Genomic DNA, 18450 nt, shown 5'->3' with positions numbered 1-18450 from the left:
CCCTCCCACTGCCTGCCATTCATTGAGGAATCCCACTTTCCAGAAAATGAAATGTATCTGTTTGTTGATGGATTGATTTGGTTAGGCATAGATACTGGTGCTGTCTCAATAAATTATTTGGTTAAGAGTTAACCTAACAAATCAAGTCCTATATGGAAGGAATGAAGTAGCACAGAGCTACTGTAGAGACAATGTATTTGTTTCTTCCTGGAGAAGAGGTTTTTATGCATTCTCTTCATCAAAGTGTAAGAGCTCCAGATAACAAAACATGGGATACAGGATATGAGACAAGTTCACATTAGAAAAATCTAGATAAATGTTTACATAAATGCTTCCTAAATGTTGCAAATTTGGCTAAAATCAGTGCCTACATGCTTGTCTTTAAATTCCTGACCTAAAAAGAGGAAAGGGGTTTTGGCGAAACCCTAGAGAACAGAGAGCACATCTAAGTTCAGTCCTTAAAATGTGTATGTTCACAAGCAGATCTATCTTCATGTCAAGATCAGCAAATGAAATAAAATTTTTTTAAAAGGGCTATAATTGAAAAATATTGAAGAACCAAGGAAAGAGAAATTTTTTTGAAGAATCTGACGAAGAGTTTGCATCTGAAAAGTGAGCTTATTAATATACAGAAAAATTGTCATAAACTGCTGTGGCATTTAATAGTATCTCTAGTAGGAAACTCATAGCGTCTCCGACATTAGTTTGGCATGCAGTCATAAAAGGGTTTCCTTTTATGTAGTTCATGAGATATTTGACATAAGCGCTCTTTTTGAAGTACTGATATGTAAGTTCTTAAACAACAATTTAAATTTGGGAGTCATTGGCATCTAGAAAACATAGATGATTATTTTTTACTTAGAGACAACTCAGTTATTATCTGGGATAATTTTAAATTTTTAAAATAATTCCTATCTCTTCTATCTTCTTTGAAATAAATTCTTAGAAATTATTGGCATTATGGACTAAATTGTTTTTCCCCCAATATATATATGCGAAGCCCTAACCCAAAATGTGACCATATTTGGAGATAGGGCCCTTAATTAAGGAGGCAATTAAAGTTAAATGAGGTTATAAGTGGGGAACTAGAAGAGACACCAGAGATGTGTACACACAGAGAAAGGCTATGTGAGGACACAGTGAGAAGGTGGACATCTACAAGCCAAAAGGGGAGGCCTAAAGAGAAACCAAACCAGCCAACACCTTGATTTTGAACTTCCAGCATCCAGAACTATGAGAAAATTAATTTGTTAAGCCTCCCAGTGTGTTATTTTTTTAATGGCAGCCCTAGAAGGCTAATACAGTTAGCTTTTAGTCAGTTCTCAGAGCTTGAATCTGAAGTGAAACCTAGAGAAAATTTTCCAAGAACTTTATAAATGGTATTATAAAAATTATCTCATTTTAAACACTTTCTGATTGATGAATAGGACATTTCATTTATTCAAAATTTAGAACAGAGAAATATATTTTAATTTTCAAAAAAACAATTTGTGTAACTAAAGAAAATACTATATGCAAGGTTAAGTTAAAATGCGTTAAAAAGGCCTTCCTTAGATTATTTTAAGTAGAGGCATAACTTTACCTCAGTAGAATCTATGACATCTACCTGAAGGCATTCTAAAGATGAATATCATAATATGAAGCATTAAATATAGCAGTTTAGGGGCACCTGAGTGGCTCAGTCAGTCAGGCATCAGAAACTTGACCTTGGCTCAGGTCATGATCTCATGGTTTATGAGTTCTAGCCCTGCATCAGGCTCTGTGGTTATAGTGCAGAGCCTGCTTGGGATTCTCTGTCTCCCTCTCTCTCTGCCTCTCCCATGCTCTCTCTCTCTCTCTCTCTCTCAAAATAAATAAAATAAACTTAAAAATTATAAAAAGTAAAAAAATATAGCAATTTAAAAATGCTGTGATTAATAACTCTTAGTTCTAGAGTCACATGATGATCTTTTGGGAAGCAGAGACAGGCTCATATGTCAACTTACCCTCTGTTTGCCCCACTAATCATTGAACCTTCAGTTGTGATTTCAAAATCTATAAAATGAAATAGAGCCTAACATTTCTAAGAGAGCTTTCAGAATAAGAACATTAAAAATCATGTTCATGAAGTGGATGAAGTTAATCAAATATTTTATTTCATGTTTTTAAAAGGTCATGTTTTTCCAGGATAGTGAATACAAGACAGAAGTTTGTCTTTTGTATCAAGAATCAGTTTGATTAAAAGAATCATTTAATGAACTAGTTCTGGAAGAGATCAAAGTTTTTTCATGAGATTATGACTTAATATAATGCATATCTTGGAAAAATCTCCTATTTATTGAACGACTATTTTTTCAAAGTATAAAGATAACATTATAATGAAATTGGTTGAAAATATAGCTCAAATAGGCTAATGATCATAATTATAGTGCTTCTTTTATTGAAAAATTTTTAAAAGAAAAGAAGTGGACTAGTAGGAAGAGGCAACTGTCCCTGTGGTGAAAAGCGTGATGCCTTTGCCAAGTGTCACGTGTTTGCCTAGAGCCAAAAAGAGCATGGCAGGGCAAAATAAGTCTATTCAAAGAATACGTTGAAACTGACTATGAATTCTTGTCAACTACTTCTGGAAGGAAAATAATAATATGAACTTACTTTTCAAGAGTATACATATTTGAGTGTTATCTTGAGGAAAAGAAAAACAAATTTTGAAATGTACAAGAAGGCTATAAGAGAATAGAGGTGTGGGGGAAGGCTAGGGTTCAGATAAGAAATGAAATAACATTTCTAGTATCTAATCTTAGATAATATGTACATAAATATATCAATAGTGTATGTCTAGGAGTCTAAGTAGACTTATATCAAATATTGAATGCTTTGCATGGGTTTTGAGAAACAATTGAGTTAAGGGTTTCAGAGCCATTTGAGTTTCATCTGAACCACTAAATGCAGACTTATGAATGTGGACTTACAAGAATTTACATGTTTCGGTCTTAGGTAGAAATATCTAGGCCATGAAGAGATTAATCCTTAGGGTTATATAGAGCAGTAGCAAGAACTCCCATGTGGAAGTAGCTATACTCATGTTTTCCTCTCTGAAAATAACTTTATTAGGAAATATTACACACTTTCTTTATTGCCAGGTGACTCATGTGAAACAAGATACTTAAAATCAAGTGGCTGATCCCATAGTTCACTTATTATTTCCATAAATCCAAACACTCTGAATCCTACTCTTGATTCCATACGATTGAAATATCTTAATTATAAATAAAACTAAATAAAGACTAAGACTACATAAACTCTTCTTTAACTGAAACCTTGTTAAACCTCAGAAACCTCTGGATATCAAGTCATGTTACCAACAACTCACAAATTTCTGATTTTGTCTGCACCTTAGACCATTGGACCTCCAGCATCCTGCAAAGTCTCAAGGGTCTTTTTAAACTTCTAAAGGGATGCTTTGCAAGCCAGTCTTTTTCATAACACCAGTCCACAACAACCTTTCTCTAGCACTCTGACTTCCTTTGTCTATGCTCTCTGCCCTTAGAATCACGTTCAGTGACCTTAATCTTGCCATGTCTTACTACTTCAACTTGACAATGATATCACAAAGACTATACCCTAATCACTTCAAAGTCTCCACATCTCAAGGTTTCATAGTCTTTCTGTGTTGTATACAGAAATGGTAGAAAATGACCTCTACTGTCATTGCCACTTGGGCCCTAAGACAGCACAATTCTTTTCCAGAGTTTTACTAATTTTCTCATGAAAATGTTCTCTCCATCTTCAGGTCCTTAGAATCTCCAAACCAATTCAAATGCCCAGTAAAGTATAGGTACCATGTGATACTCTGAGTCATTATGTCTTCCTCATCATAGTTTATGTCTCAGAAAACAAAACAAAACAAAACAAAACAACAGTCTCCTATTTCCTTCCTCAGCAGCATTCAGCATTCTTCTGTATATTTCAAGCATATGGATGCTGGTGGAGGGTAGTAGGAAGTGGGTGAAAGAAGGATGTTTGAACCAGGCATCTGATTCCTTTAATTAAAAAAAGGAAAGCATAAATTGTCAAGAATTCATTGACTTAGCATTGAAAAATCTATTACCAAAATATCAAAAATAGATAGTAGGAAATAAATTACTATAAATCAAGGTTTAATCTAATGTTACTTGTAACTATTGAAATTGGGATTATAAGATAATTTACATAGTAATAGCTACCATTTATTGTTTACTGCGTGCTAAGCATTGTTAGGTACCATAAGAATACTATCATATTCAATTCTGAGTGTAACAAATTATTATATTTTTTATATATTATATATTATATTATATTATATTATATTTTTGTCTTATTTTTTCCAGAAATTAAAGGTCAAAGTAATCTCACTAATGAAGTGAGGAAGGATTCCAATCTGAGACTCTTACTCTCAAACATACACTGTTAACCAAAACTACCTCTGGACCCTAATATATTTCACTCCCCCTAATAGTCATTGCCTATATTGATATTTATTAATACTATTTTAAATGTTATTTGAGTCACTTCTGCCCCACCTACCCAACAAAACCATTAGTAAAAGATTATGTTTGTGGAGGATTTGCTTACTAGGTACCTACCACCATCCTAGACAGAGAAGATATAAAAGAAATAATCCTTAATATTCCTTTACATTTGGTTTCTTTGCTTATATTAAGAACATTAGAGTATATGTCAAGAAAAAAAATGGACCATATTAAATAATACTATGCAACTTCTGCCTTGAAATTATTCATTTTATGAGCAATCACATACAATTTGAGATCTTTCTGATTTCAGAAAGTACTTTTTTTTTTCAGAATTAGCAAAAAAGTATGTAACATGATTTTTGGAAGATGATGTAGTATCTTTTGGATAAGCCATACATGTGTGACCAGTTGATAGAGAATTAATCATAGAAAACACTTTTAACTCAGTATTTTATCTTGACATTAAATACACACTTAGTAAGTACACATGTTTTGGCACACAATTCTAGTGAAACACACTGTTAAAATGATTTAAAACAGAATACCGTCAGCGAAAACTTAACTGAATGCCATTCACAGCAAATAAAGTTAGAAAGACCTAATAGTTTCATTAATAATAGTAGCAATAATAGCAACAAAAGTTTTATTTTATGAGAACCAATTAGATGCATTTTTAAAATTATTTTTTTAGATATAATTATTTCACAATATAAACAAGATCAGTTAGGCACAAAACTTTTAATTTATAGATGAGGACTCTCAGGACCAGGGAAGTGAAATGTCTTGACCACATTAACACATCTGCGCAGAGGCAAAAGACAGACTAGAAACATGTCCCTTAACCCAAATTCCTATTTGTTATCCTGTGCTGTCTCAGGGAAATCATCTTGGATATGCAAAATCCTGAGACCTGAGCTAACAGCATTTTCAAGATGAAATGTGAACAACTAATTATATCTGCAAATGGTCATGTGTTCTTTATTACTGAGATTTCAGTTAAAAATTAGCATTTTTAGAAAATATATATTTACATATGGGATTAGGCACATTTAAAAATCAAATGACTTAAATGAGTTACATTTAATGAACAGAGTCTATGCTTAGTCTTTCATCCATTCCACCAATGTTTGAAGTCAGCTTGATGGCCCCTGGTAAGTCTGGTTTTACCTTCTGTAAAGAACATATTTTATCACAGTCCTTTTTCAATATAAAAACTTACTGCCTGGTGAGTTTCATAAGGCCCTGGTGCTAAATAGGTTGCCACATAAAGAGAGAAAAATACAATAAGATGGCCATTGAGAGACCTGGAAAAGATACAATGGCCACAAAGTCTCTAAGACACGTGTGAGTTATTTGAGTAGCATTTTCATCATATCAGGATATGGAGAGCAATTTCAGACATTTGACAGGTCAGATTTTTTTCAAAAGAGATATCAATCACACTGATTATTTGAACAGAGTTTGCAATAAAACTGCATGAGAGATCTTGAGGCAGCAACTATCCTCAAGTTTACAGTACATCAGCACATTATTTGATCCCAGTTAGAAAATAACTTGACAAATTTAATGGAGACCAGAGTGGTTATGAACCCCAAACAGAGTGGTTTCTTGAAGTTCAGATTTAACAGAATGTGACTGAGGGCATCATGAAATGGATTTATAAAATCTAACAATGTCCTAGAGTAAATATTAGAGAATGCTTAAAGTTTCATATTTACAATATAGAGACCATCTAGAAGAAGATGGAGAAAAATTAAGTTTTGTGAAAAACGGAGTGTTGCTCCATTATAGAAGCAACTTCTATAGATATAGATTAGTTATATAGTTATAGATAACTTCTAAACAGCATGATTAGATGGTTTGTAGTCATTGTATAGAATAGTCAATATAAGTATATTGAAGAGAAATAGATTATTTTGGTTGTGATACCAGATTACTATTTTCTTTCTTTTAACCAATCTTTTTATTTGCCTGATTCTCTGTTTTTCATTTCAAAACTGTAGGGGATATATCAAAAAAAATGTAAGGATACTTCTGGTCCTACAAAACAATAAACTGATATATTAGAAGACTGAAAATAGGGTATTTTAAACCCCTATGGCTAGAAATGGCACCAAAGACTTCCAAGTTATAGAACTGTTATAGAGAGAATAGAATTTACAGTTCACATTATAATAGTTAGATAGGACTTATCAAAGAAAATGTGGCTATTCCTTGATTCACAAATAAAATTTTGCAAGATGAATTTGCTCTTCAATGACAGGAATAGACAATAATAGTAAAATGTAATAGAAGAATTGTCTCTGACTACAGATATATAGACCTTTCCAAACCAGGTATTACAAAATGTAAACCCTAAAAATAGTCTTACAATTTTAATTTGATATATCTGTGTAAGGGGCACCTGAGTGGCTCTGTTGGTTACTTGTACATAGTTTTCCACCAAATATTCTATCAAATGTCATGTAGCATCTAAGATGTTATAGAAGCATTCAATATTATTTCTACTTTGCAAAGAAAACACAAGACTTATCTTTTTAAAAAAAATTTTTTTTAATGTTTTATTTCTTTTTGAGAGAGAGAGAGACAGTGTGAGCAGGGGAGGGTCAGAGAAAGAGGGTGACACAGAATCCGAAGACAGGCTCCAGGCTCTGAGCTGTCGGCACAGAGCCCATTGTGGGACTCGAACCCATGAACTGTGAGATCATGACCTGAGTTGAAGTTGGACCGATTGAGCCACCCAGGTGCCCCAAGACTTACCTTAATAGGATAATGTTGAAGAATATTTTTTAATGTTTATTTAATTATTTTGAGAGATAGAGAGAAAGAGTGGGGGAGGAGCAGAGAGAGAAGGAGAGAGAGAATCCCACACAGGCTCCACCCTGTTAGTGCAGAGCCTGACGTGGGGATGGATCTCAAGACTCAGCAGAAAGCAAGAGTTGAATGTTTAACTGACTGAGCCACCCAGGCACCCCCTGTTGAGGAATATTTTTATGATCTGGTTATAATCATAAATTCTGAAGTCTGCTATGATTCAGAAAATTTATGATTTTGATGGGAAAATTCATTCTAAAGTATGTTGTGATTTTATGTGTATTAGTGCTTCTAGTGGTGCAGCAGCCTGGGTGTCATGGCACTGTTTTCTGGATCCTTTATTGAATGTCCAAAGAGGTTGGAAAAAATGGAGAGTAAGTAGGGAATAATAAGCTTTTTCTGGAAATAAGTAACAAAGATTAGCACACACTATAAAGTGGAATCCCCAAATGATTTGAAGTTGGAGTGTGTTACTAATTATATAATAAATGTGAAAAACAAGTTTATTGTGTGATAATAAGAAATAATACATTCAGCATGGTGTAATTTTTTTTCTTATCAATAGGGACTCTCTGCTGAAAGCCTATGATTAGCAATAGCCAAATTGGTTTTTAAAATGTGGAGCCGGGGGCCTGGGTGGCTCAGTCAGTTAGGCATCCAACTTCAGCTCAGGTCATGATCTCACAGTTTGTGGTTCGAGCTCTGTCTGTTGTGCTGACAGCTCAGAGCCTAGAGCCTGTTTCAGATACTGTGTCTCCCTCTCTCTCTGACCCTCCCCTGTTCACGCTGTCTCTCTCTCTCTCTCTTTCAGAAATAAATAAAAAACATTAAAAAAATTAAATAAAATGTGAAGCTGTCCAATGAGGTAATTCTTTACTATAGGAATTGATAGTTATTGGTTACTTAAATTTCTCTTACTCTTTCATCACATGTACACAAAACATTTGACAGAAGTGTTGAATTTTCATCTGGAGGTTTTGGTGTCATGTAAAACAGTTTAAAACAATAAAAATGAATCTAAAGGCTGGTGGGAGTTAACTAATTGTCTCCAGGTCTATTTGCCAGACTTACTGAATCACAGCTTTCCTTTCGTTTCCTTTAAATTCAGAGTCTGTTTCTAACAGTCTGTTTTTCATGACAGGCAAACTTTAGATTCAGCATATTAAAAGCTACAATGATTTGTGTTGGTTTCCCTTTGTCTTATATCTATAGCAGTCTGAGAGCAAAGAACTTTTAGCCACAGCAGGAATTTCCTGTAAAATACAATAAATGACTGTACTTTCCTCAAATGCCACATCCTTTTTTAATTCCTAGGTCCTAGGCATTTTCCCACTACTTTAGGTAGAAATTTGCCCACTTTTACAGGAAACAATATATGTAAATGTTTTTCATTTTTTAAATAATTAGTAAACATGTAAACAATATATCATTAAATATATCAGCAGGACTTATGCATAAATGGAACAAGCCACAGACTGTGGAGACCTTGTCCCTCTGGCGTTTATATGCATATTGTGACTGATGGAGTAACACAAACAGAAAATGAGATAACCTCAGAAATATATAAATATGGGCAGTTTAGGAAGAGCTGGCTAAGAACTAGTTCATTTATAACCCTGGTAGGTATAAATGAAGTGGCCTAATCTGATTCATAATTTTACTTTGTCACATTCAAGCTAGGGTTTGTACATTTCAGGAAAAGATTTTGTCAAAATTGATATATTCCATAAAAAGATAACTAATTTGCTTTGAAGGGAAACTTAAGGAAGGCCTGGGAGATAGAATGGAAGACAAATTAAACAATAATTGTTTAGGAGTAGGGAGATGCTTTTTTTTTTTTTTTTTTTTTTATATGGGGTTTTCCTGCATAGGGGAAATCCACACCCCATCAACTATTAGAATTCATCTGAAGTCTGATGGACTCTGGCTGAACTTTGACCTGAAGGTTCTGATTCTTAATCATAAACATGAGACTGTCCCACTGAACAAGCATTCAAAATCATAAAAATTCCTTCAACATAGTACTCTCTGTTCAACTGATTGCCGATTTTATGAGTCAATGCATCTTGGTAAAAGATTATGGAGTTTTCCTGCTTCTAATGGCAACCTCTTATGTTTTTGCAAATGTATGATGTTCTTCATTATCAAAAATAAAACTTCATTATCAAGAAAAGTAAGCTATTTGTTAATGATCATAAATTGCAAATATAAATTATTACACATAGAATTATAGACCCCAATAGTAAAGGAACTTTCTTAACCTCCTTGTAATTGATTGTCCTTAATAACAGAAGAGAATCCTTTTTGGTATGTTCCAACCCATTGCTTAGAGAGCCTTATATTTATTTGCTTACTAGTAGCACCAACACCTCATTTCTGTGTGATATATGTAGTATCTAGTCACATTATCCCAGATTCAATTAATCTTGTTGTGATTAAGCCAGAAAGAGAGAGAAAACAGATCATTGAATGAGCAGGTGACATTTTTAGAACCGTAGTGTTTTTCCTTTCCCTTTGAAGTGTTTGCATGGCTACTATGCAACCTTTCCTAATCTTTACACAGGAGCATTGTCTTTTTCTCTTTTTTTTTTTTTAATGTTTTATTTATTTCTAGGAGAGAGAGAGAGAGAGAGAGTGTGAGCAGGGAAGGGTCAGAGAGAGAGGGAGTCACAGACTGAAACAGGCTCCAGGCTCTGAGCTGGCAGTCAGCACAGAGCCCGACGCGGGGCTCGAACCCACAAACTGCGAGATCATGACCTAAGCGAAAGTCTGACGCCTAACCGACTAAGCCACCCAGGCGCCCCTCACAGGAACATTTTCAATGAAGTCTTCCCTGCTCAAAATCTTCTATGCAACCAAATATGTACCTTGGTGAAATTTTATTTAAAAATTTTTTTCCTGGGGCACCTGGGTGGCTCAGTCAGTTGAACAACCGACTCTTGATTTTGGCTCAAGTTATGATACCAGGGTCATGAGACGCTGTGCTGGGTGGGGAGAACTGCTTAAGATTCTCTCTTCTTCTGCCTCTGCCCTTCTCATCCCTTCACACTCTTTCTCTTTAAAGTAAAAAAATATGATTATTGTCCAAATGACTCTCAGTGAATGTTTTTAGAAATCCTACTTGATTGCATTACCATTACAATTATTTTTAGAAATAATAAGAATGATGATGTAGATAGTATAGTAACTAACACTTTTTATAGGAGTACTAAATTCCAAGCTCTTATGTAAATACTAAATACCTCTACCTCTACTTGTATCTATCAGCTTATATACAGAGAGCCACCAAGTCTGGAAACATAAATGGTAAATAAAAATGATTTTCTCATTTATATTATAATAGATTAAAAAGTAATATTTAGGTTTTCAGACTTTATAATCACATTATTAAAAACATGTTCAGTAGGTACTATATTTTTGTTAGGTTTACCTCTGAGGAAACTGAGGTACAAGTAGGATTATTAACTTTACCAAGTAATTAAAAAGTGATTGACTCAGGATTTGAACCAGATAGTTTGGCTCTAGAGTTGATACTGTAGATCAAATCATAGTCATAGTAAATTTATTAGAAATTTTGATACATAATTTTTAAACACAAAACTAAAACTTTATTATAAATACATCACTTAAGGAGATGAAGAGGGAGGAGTTCATTTTGAAGGAGGCTTGGCAAACTCCAATGTCTGCATTGTGCCTATCCTCATTTGTGGGCTAAGGGATTGTTACAATTTAAGGAAATGCTTTGTAGTAAGACTCAGACAGGTGAAAGAATGCATGCGTGTGGGTGTATAAAGAAGTAAAAGTAAGACTATAAGAAAGGAGAGGTAAAAATGAAGAACTGGCCTAAAGCTTGCACCTTTGGAATTTTGTAATGACAAGAGATAAGATAGGGTTCGAACGAAGGTTAAAGATCTAGAATTGATTTCTGTAAAACAAGTTGTTTCGGCCTACGCCTTAGGCGTATCCATACTCCAGTTTGTAGATCGCTGGTCTAAAGTGATATGTCGAGGAGCGCCTGGGTGGCTCAATCGGTTGAGCGTCCAGCTTCAGCACAGGTCATGATCTCATGGTTCGTGGGTTTGGGCCCCACATCCAGCTCTGTGCTGACAGCTTGCTCGGCGCCTGGATCCTGCCTCAGATTCTGTGTCTCCTTCTTTCTCTACCCCTCTCTGTCTCTCAATAATAAATAAATGTAAAAAAAAAAGTCAAAAAGTAAATAAAGTGATATGTCTAATATGTAAGACATATTAAATGATGAAATGCAATTCTACCATAAATAAAACTATATTGCACTTGAGAACCATTATGCTGGGTACTGTGGTCAGAAAAAAATTATTAAGACTTAAACTGTAATTTAATGTAAAGCAAATGTGAGAAGGAACAAAGGATAAGTAAATGAATTTTTAAAAATTTTTAGTATTTGTATTGCATATAGCATGATTCCTATTTAATTTCAACTTATTTTTTATTAAATATTAATAAGTATGAAATTTTATCATAACATATTCGATAATTATTATTCTAACATTGACATCGGAAATCCTCTTAGGAAGAGAAGTGGGTTTATTTGATAAAATACATTAAAACTGACACTAAGGTGCCTGGCTGTCTCAGTCAGTGGAGCATGCAATTCTTAATCTCAGATTTGTGAGTTTGAGCCCTGCCATGGGTGTAGAGATTACATAAAAAAATAAAATCCTATTAAATAAAAATAATAATAACAGTTGGAGTAGAGCAGGCACCTGGCCATAAAAGTTAGCAGGTGCTCACATAAGAAGAAATCTCTCCACCAATCGAAATTAGAAAAGGTAGTATTGTTCCTTCTGGAAAGGAATCAGGCAAGTAAGTGATAAACAGAAGGAATAAAGGCAGAGTGGATCCAAAAAAGATGGAGAGAGGCGGGAAGTAGATACTTGAGAGGACAAGTCATATTTTTAAAATGGTGATGTCTACCTTTTTTTATTTGAAGTGATTTGAAGTTTGCATTCCTAGAATGTCAACCTCTCCTGAATTTTTCATTATGAAAACTTGCAGTGAAGTCTACTATGTTCTATATCAATTTATAAGAACAAAATTTTTTATGGAGGTCAAAGAAAGGGTGGATGTTAGATTCATTCTCAATTTTGCATATGGTAACATAAATGACAAGTATATGTAGCAAATGTTCCTCATCAGTTGCACTAAATTAATTTTGTTGAGGGGCACCTGAGCATCTCAGTCATTAAGTGTCTGACTGCAGCTCAGGTCATGATATCATGGTTCATGGGTTCGTGCCGCGCTTTAATATCTGCTTTAATATCTGTGTCTCCCCTCCCTCTGCCCTTCCCCTGCTCACACTCTGTCCCTCTCTCTCAAAAAGGTAAGTAAACATTAACAAATGTTTGTATTTGAATTATTTTTATTAGAAACATGGCTCCCTACACAGCAAGATGAGAACAGGTATTTGGGGGGACATACTATCTATTAGGAATAACATCTTTTGACTCTTTAAAAAATTACTTTAATAATATATTTTGTATGTCTTAATACCTATTTTTATAAAAGATCTTTAATCATGTCTCTTCAAAAAATTATGTCTTCTAGTTTATCTGTATTTGATCTGAGCCACAGGATAATGTGCAATAAAAATTACAAAGGATGGTAAGACAATCATGGATGGAGTTGATCTATTGAGCATAGTTCAAAAGACTGAAGATACAATGTTTCTGTAGTATTTTAATACAATTTACAAATATCGAGTTTCAAATTTACCTTAATTTACTTTCTACTGTTCTTATCAAACTGACCCACTACTGATTCTCTGAACTATTCATATTTGCTGAGAAAACTTTCGACCTGCCCTGTGTGAAAATCTTAGCCAATCTTCAAGAACTAGGCACTCCTTCTGCAGGTAGAACCATTTTGAAGAAAATTATTTTTCTAGACATAAAAATAATTTTTTAAAAATAGACATTGTTTTTTAAGATTTTCTTTAAAAATGTTTTAAATGTTTGTTTATTATTTCTGAGAGAGAGGAGAGACATATTGTGAGTGGGGGAGGGTCAGAGAGAGAGAGAGAGAGGGCGACACAGAATCCCAAGCAGGCTCTAGGCTCCGAGCTGTCAGCACAGAGCCTGATGCTGGGCTCCAACTCATGGACGGTGAGATCATGACCTGACCGGGTCAGAAGCTTAACCATCTGAGTCACCAGGCACCCTAAATAGACATTGTTTCAATAGATGCAAAACTAAAATGTATGAAGATGCTCGATTGCTTTCCAAATAATCTGTAAATGTAATGCAACCAAGGTAATGAATAATTCTGAAGTTTAACTGAACAAGTAACAACAAGAAAAGGGGACCTGTGAATCCAAAATAATTTTGTTAATAGAATTTAGTAAATGCAACAATTTAGTTAAGTTTCAAATTAGTAATAGAAAAGATTAACAATTTAATAAAAAGTGCTGATACAACTGTACATCAATTTGGAGGAAAAATTTATATCTGAGATTCAGTGTCAGTCCAATGTGAACGTAGACTATTAAGTGTTAGAAATTTAAAAGTTAATATTGTTGCTATGTTGAAGGCATAAAAGAATTTTTAGGAAGATTATTAAACTTTAGTGATAACTGGAAATAGATCCTTCTATTGCCCAAATTCAATCTAGCCAGAGATATTCTCCTTTTTTTTTTTTTTTTCGCCATCTGTCATGTTTCAGAGTCTAATCGATGATTATCTAAATGAAGCAGGGCAAAATTATTCAAAGTTACAACTGAACTATTACAAATCACTTTATGTGTTACAAATAACTTCAGAGGGTATTTTAGCTGCCATTCCTATCTGTAATTCAGAATAGTTAGTATCAGAGATCCCAGGATCTCAGAGCTGAATGACCCTGAGAAGTCTTATAGTGTAACCTGTTTACAGATTTGTAAGGTAGGAGTTTAGGAACTTTTTGCCTCATATCCCACAGCCATGCTAGATGAGCTAAGACTAAGAATTCCTGAAGTGTCAGTTCTGTGCTTCTTTCATTAGGTTAAATTTAAATCATGTATGAGTCAAGCTAATATGATAGCAAACTGCAATCCTGATTCTCAGTTATATTTTTTTAGTCTCCCCAGAGACAATGTTTCAACCTCTTCGTTGCAGGAGTTTAAACACACATTCACCTTAAACTGTACTTGTTGGACATAAAATTTTAAAAACTACAAAAGAGGTAATTAACTGCTTACAAAGAATCTTACCAGTACTCTGCAAGTCAGAGATCAATCTGATGAAGAGAAAACAGTTTATATTTGTACTTTTCACATTCAAGCCACTTCCAATCTATCTCCTTCACACTATCCAATACACATTAAAATTTATAAGTTGGAAAGACAAAAAAAAATGTGTAATCCTCTTAATTTTCACAAGAAGATGACTGGTACAAACAGATGGTGGAGGTCAAGATCAGTTGTTGCCTAGTAAGTGAATTTTCTTCCATTTTGTGCTCTTTTCTATATGTCATCATAACTGGAGCTTATGAAAATTGATCTGGCTCCACTTCACATAAAAAAAGTTCAGGAAGAAAAATCCAGCTGTCAGATATAAGTAGGCATTTTGAGCATTCAAGCCTTGTTTTAAGGAACAGTGAGTCATATAAAATGTAATGTGCAAAGGAAGCTGACACATAAAAGGATAGAACAACAATGATGAGTTCCCAAAGACATGCTGTGGGAAAAAGAATAATTATAGAGAGTTATTTTTGGGTCCAGCAGAATTACTTGTGAATTTAAAAATCAGAAGAAAGAATTATGTCACTTAGCTTTGAATTTAAGATAAAATTATTTAAGAGCCTTTCTCATTAATGTTCTTAATACTTTATCAGGATGATACATGACTGAATTGTTAAATACTTTGCAGCCTAAAAATAAGTTAGGACAGGAAAACAACTTTAATTTTGTCAGGAAGGGGGCTGTGAGGTGTAATCATAATTGCATAATTAATAACAGTTCCATGTTATGTGACATGAAACTATAATGCTAAATATAAATAAGAAGACACATCTGTCTACAACAGTAATATTTGTGGAAGCACCAATGCCTCCTGAAACTTGTAATTAATGCCCAGGATTGAAATGGAAACTATTTGACCAGGGAGTACTAAAAATAGTTTCTAGAACAACTTAAACCTTTAAAACAGCTTACCCCCCCCATTTTCCTGTTCCCTTATTTATAAATGATATCCTCTTCTGTTCCAATTATGGGAAAGTTTTACAATCATTTATAGGAATCCAACAGTGACTATGTGAATCACAAAAGAAAGAACCCTACAAAGGGAAGTTAGTTCAAATGAACAACCTAGCTCTATTATTTTATAACATTAAACATAATTTGTTTTCTATGTAGGTAGATATAGAAACATGCTAGATAGATAGATAGATAGATAGATAGATAGATAGATAGATAGATAGATAGAATTGTAAGGTTAGCTGCAGACATTACGTGTGTGTGTGTGTGTGCGCGTGTATACATATGTGTGTCTTATTTTGTGTGTGTGATGTTTGTGGCAAACACTAGCAATTATTAATATTACTATATCTGCTGGACCCATTCAAATTAAGTTAACATCTCTAGTTCTCTGGTCAAGAAACAAGAACTTGGGGGCTAAATCCATACCCAAAGAGTCCAAGGAAATGACTTTATAAGTTTGACAGATGTCCATAAGTCTATCCTTACCAGTATTTTGTTAGACTACCTTTCAAAGTTTTCCTTTATTCAGAAGTTATTTGACATTTAGAATCATTCTGTGAAATATTTCTTACTATAATTAACATGTTCATATTATTCTCAACTTTACTGGAAATCCAACATGTTACTTTCATTAGGGCCTGAATGTTCTTTTGGAATGTATGCAATACCTGAAAGTAGGGCCATCCAAAGATTTGACAGGTGGCATCACAAGTGGTTGATGTGTCATCGTAGAGCCCTAGATGACAAGAGAACATTCCTGTGAATTTGGTAATATTAGTGAATGATGGGATTTTCGAGAATTCAACTTATATTCTAGTGTGATTCTTTGTTAAAATCGTAAACCTTGTATTTCAAATGTTGAATTTTAATGGGAACTTGGGAGAAGATGTATTGGGCACATTGAGGCTGCCAGTTTGCCACCATGTTTACCTAGAAGTAATCAAGAACTTTGTTCTTGGCACCTTATTTTTTAAGAATGGAGATTTTTATGGGGCACAAAGATGGAGGATGGTCCCTGTTGTTCAAGATCTTAGCAGTATGGAAAGGTAAATTCCCTGAAATGTTCAGGAGAAAGGTCATTCCCAGAAAAGAGGATGACTCAATCAGTGGTTGTGAGGACGGAATGACATAGCTGGTTCAAAGTATAGAAAGTAGGTCAGTGTGATCAAAGTGGAATGAATGAGGGGCAAAGAGTGCTATAGACCTTGTCAAAAAGGGAGGCAGAGGCTAGATCATACAGTACAACATTTAACTTCCTTTAAACATAGGGCACTACCAGCAAGTAAGATTCATCCACTGCTAAACAAAGAATGTATATGAATGGAGTTTACATGCTTTTTCCAGACTCAAACTAATTTTCAAGGTAAGACATAGCTATAATCAAGTTTATCCTGCTTTGCATTTACATATTTGGACTTACAGAACTTCAAAGATGTCACATTTGTGTTTGCAGATTATTTATCTCCAGTAGTTCATATTGTGATTTGAAAGTCTTTGACTGAACTTATGTTTATGGATCATCAATTTGTTACTACTTAATTTGTTTTTTATTTTAGAGACAGAGCATGCACACGAGTGGGGGACGGGGGACAGAAGAGAGAAGAGAGAGAGAGAGAGAGAGAGAGAGAGAATCTTAAGCAGGCTCCACACTCAGCATGGAGCCCAACATGGGGTTCCAAACCATGATCCTGGGATCATGACCTGAGCTGAAATCAAAAGTCAGATGCTGAACCAACTGAACCACTCAGGCACCCCTATTTGTTACTACTTCTAAGGATAATCTTTGAATTATTGCCAAGGATTTCTATGAAGTCACAAGGATTTTTACATGAAAACTCAAAATTACTAAGAAAGCTCTGTTAAAAGCAATCTCTGCAATCAAATCTTTTGTGTCTCAAAAAACATTTTTGTATTACTCTGTAAATTTTTACATCTTCACATATTTTAATAATTTATTATTTGTTATTATAAAGTGTGAAGTATATGTTATAATTAGGATCATCATCTTGTCTGATTAAGGAGATGTGTATTTTTATACCAACAAACATTACACATTTTTAGAATTTGGATTTTCTACAAGCTATTTTGGAAAAAATAGTCTCAGGCTTTACTAGCATATCTATGGAATTCAGAAGGTCCAAAGTTGAAGTTTATTTTGAGTATTTTCCCAACTTGCTATAAAACAGCAAGGGCTACTGTTTTATTTTTTTTTCCCTGCATGGTTCTAGAAATTTTATTTTTCATTCCAGCTGAAAATGCTATGAAAGAATATTCCCACCCTTTTGGTGATTTGGAGTAAGTTAAAAACAAATATGTCAATAATCACTTCTGGCTATCAGAAAACTGACTGATGAGGTAATTTTGATTAGTAAATGTATTGCACTTATTAATAAAATAACATATATGTCAGCACAGTTTTACTTCCACTTTGCTCTGAATAATATCTGTATCTGTAGTACCAAAGATTAATTTATATCCAAGAAGAAAAGATACAAAAAAAATCACAAAGTCTTAATGAAAATGAAAGGTACATCTAGAGAAAACTCAAAAGAAAGCTAATTTTGTTCAAGTAGTGCAATTAGCCGAACTAATTAGAAAATGAAATAAAAATCAACTAACCCCTAAAACCACAGAAAAGAAATATAGCCAATAAGAATAATAGATAAACCTTTATAATGTCTGGTGAAACACAATTGAACTAAAAAAAAATGCAAGCCTAAGTATATTTATTAAGAGGAAATTAGAACATTGGAGAAATATGTTGGTTAAATTCAGCAGATGAGCATAAGGATAGGCATCTCCAAAATGAAAGATTATGTGAAAGACAAATAATTTTACCACAGTAGAAAGAGAGACACTATTTCTTTCAAGAAATTGTAAGCTCCATAAATGATTTCCACTATTCAAAAGATTATAAAAAGCATACAGCACATGTCA

At 33.9% G+C, this 18450-nt stretch overlaps 2 protein-coding genes across 4 annotated transcripts in view; both read right to left on the bottom strand.

The window, feature by feature from the left end:
- The window catches only part of TFPI (tissue factor pathway inhibitor), a 139010-nt gene that overhangs the window by 9617 nt on the left and 110943 nt on the right, over positions 1-18450 (bottom strand). The window lies entirely within an intron of this gene.
- CALCRL (calcitonin receptor like receptor) overlaps positions 1-18450 on the bottom strand; it is a 103513-nt gene that overhangs the window by 66855 nt on the left and 18208 nt on the right. For 2 of the 3 annotated variants that reach the window (XM_039246573.1, XM_039246576.1), the window contains exon 2: positions 16182-16249. The exons of the other annotated variant lie outside the window; for it this stretch is intronic. The gene's annotated coding sequence lies outside the window, so the exon portion shown is untranslated. The remainder of the gene's footprint in view (positions 1-16181; positions 16250-18450) is intronic. 3 annotated transcript variants of the gene reach the window in all.

The sequence above is a fragment of the Hyaena hyaena genome, unplaced genomic scaffold (genome assembly GCF_003009895.1).
Source record: "Hyaena hyaena isolate Hyena2069 unplaced genomic scaffold, ASM300989v1 scaffold_283, whole genome shotgun sequence".
Lineage (NCBI taxonomy): Eukaryota > Metazoa > Chordata > Mammalia > Carnivora > Hyaenidae > Hyaena > Hyaena hyaena.
This window is presented reverse-complemented; position numbering and strand designations above follow the sequence as displayed.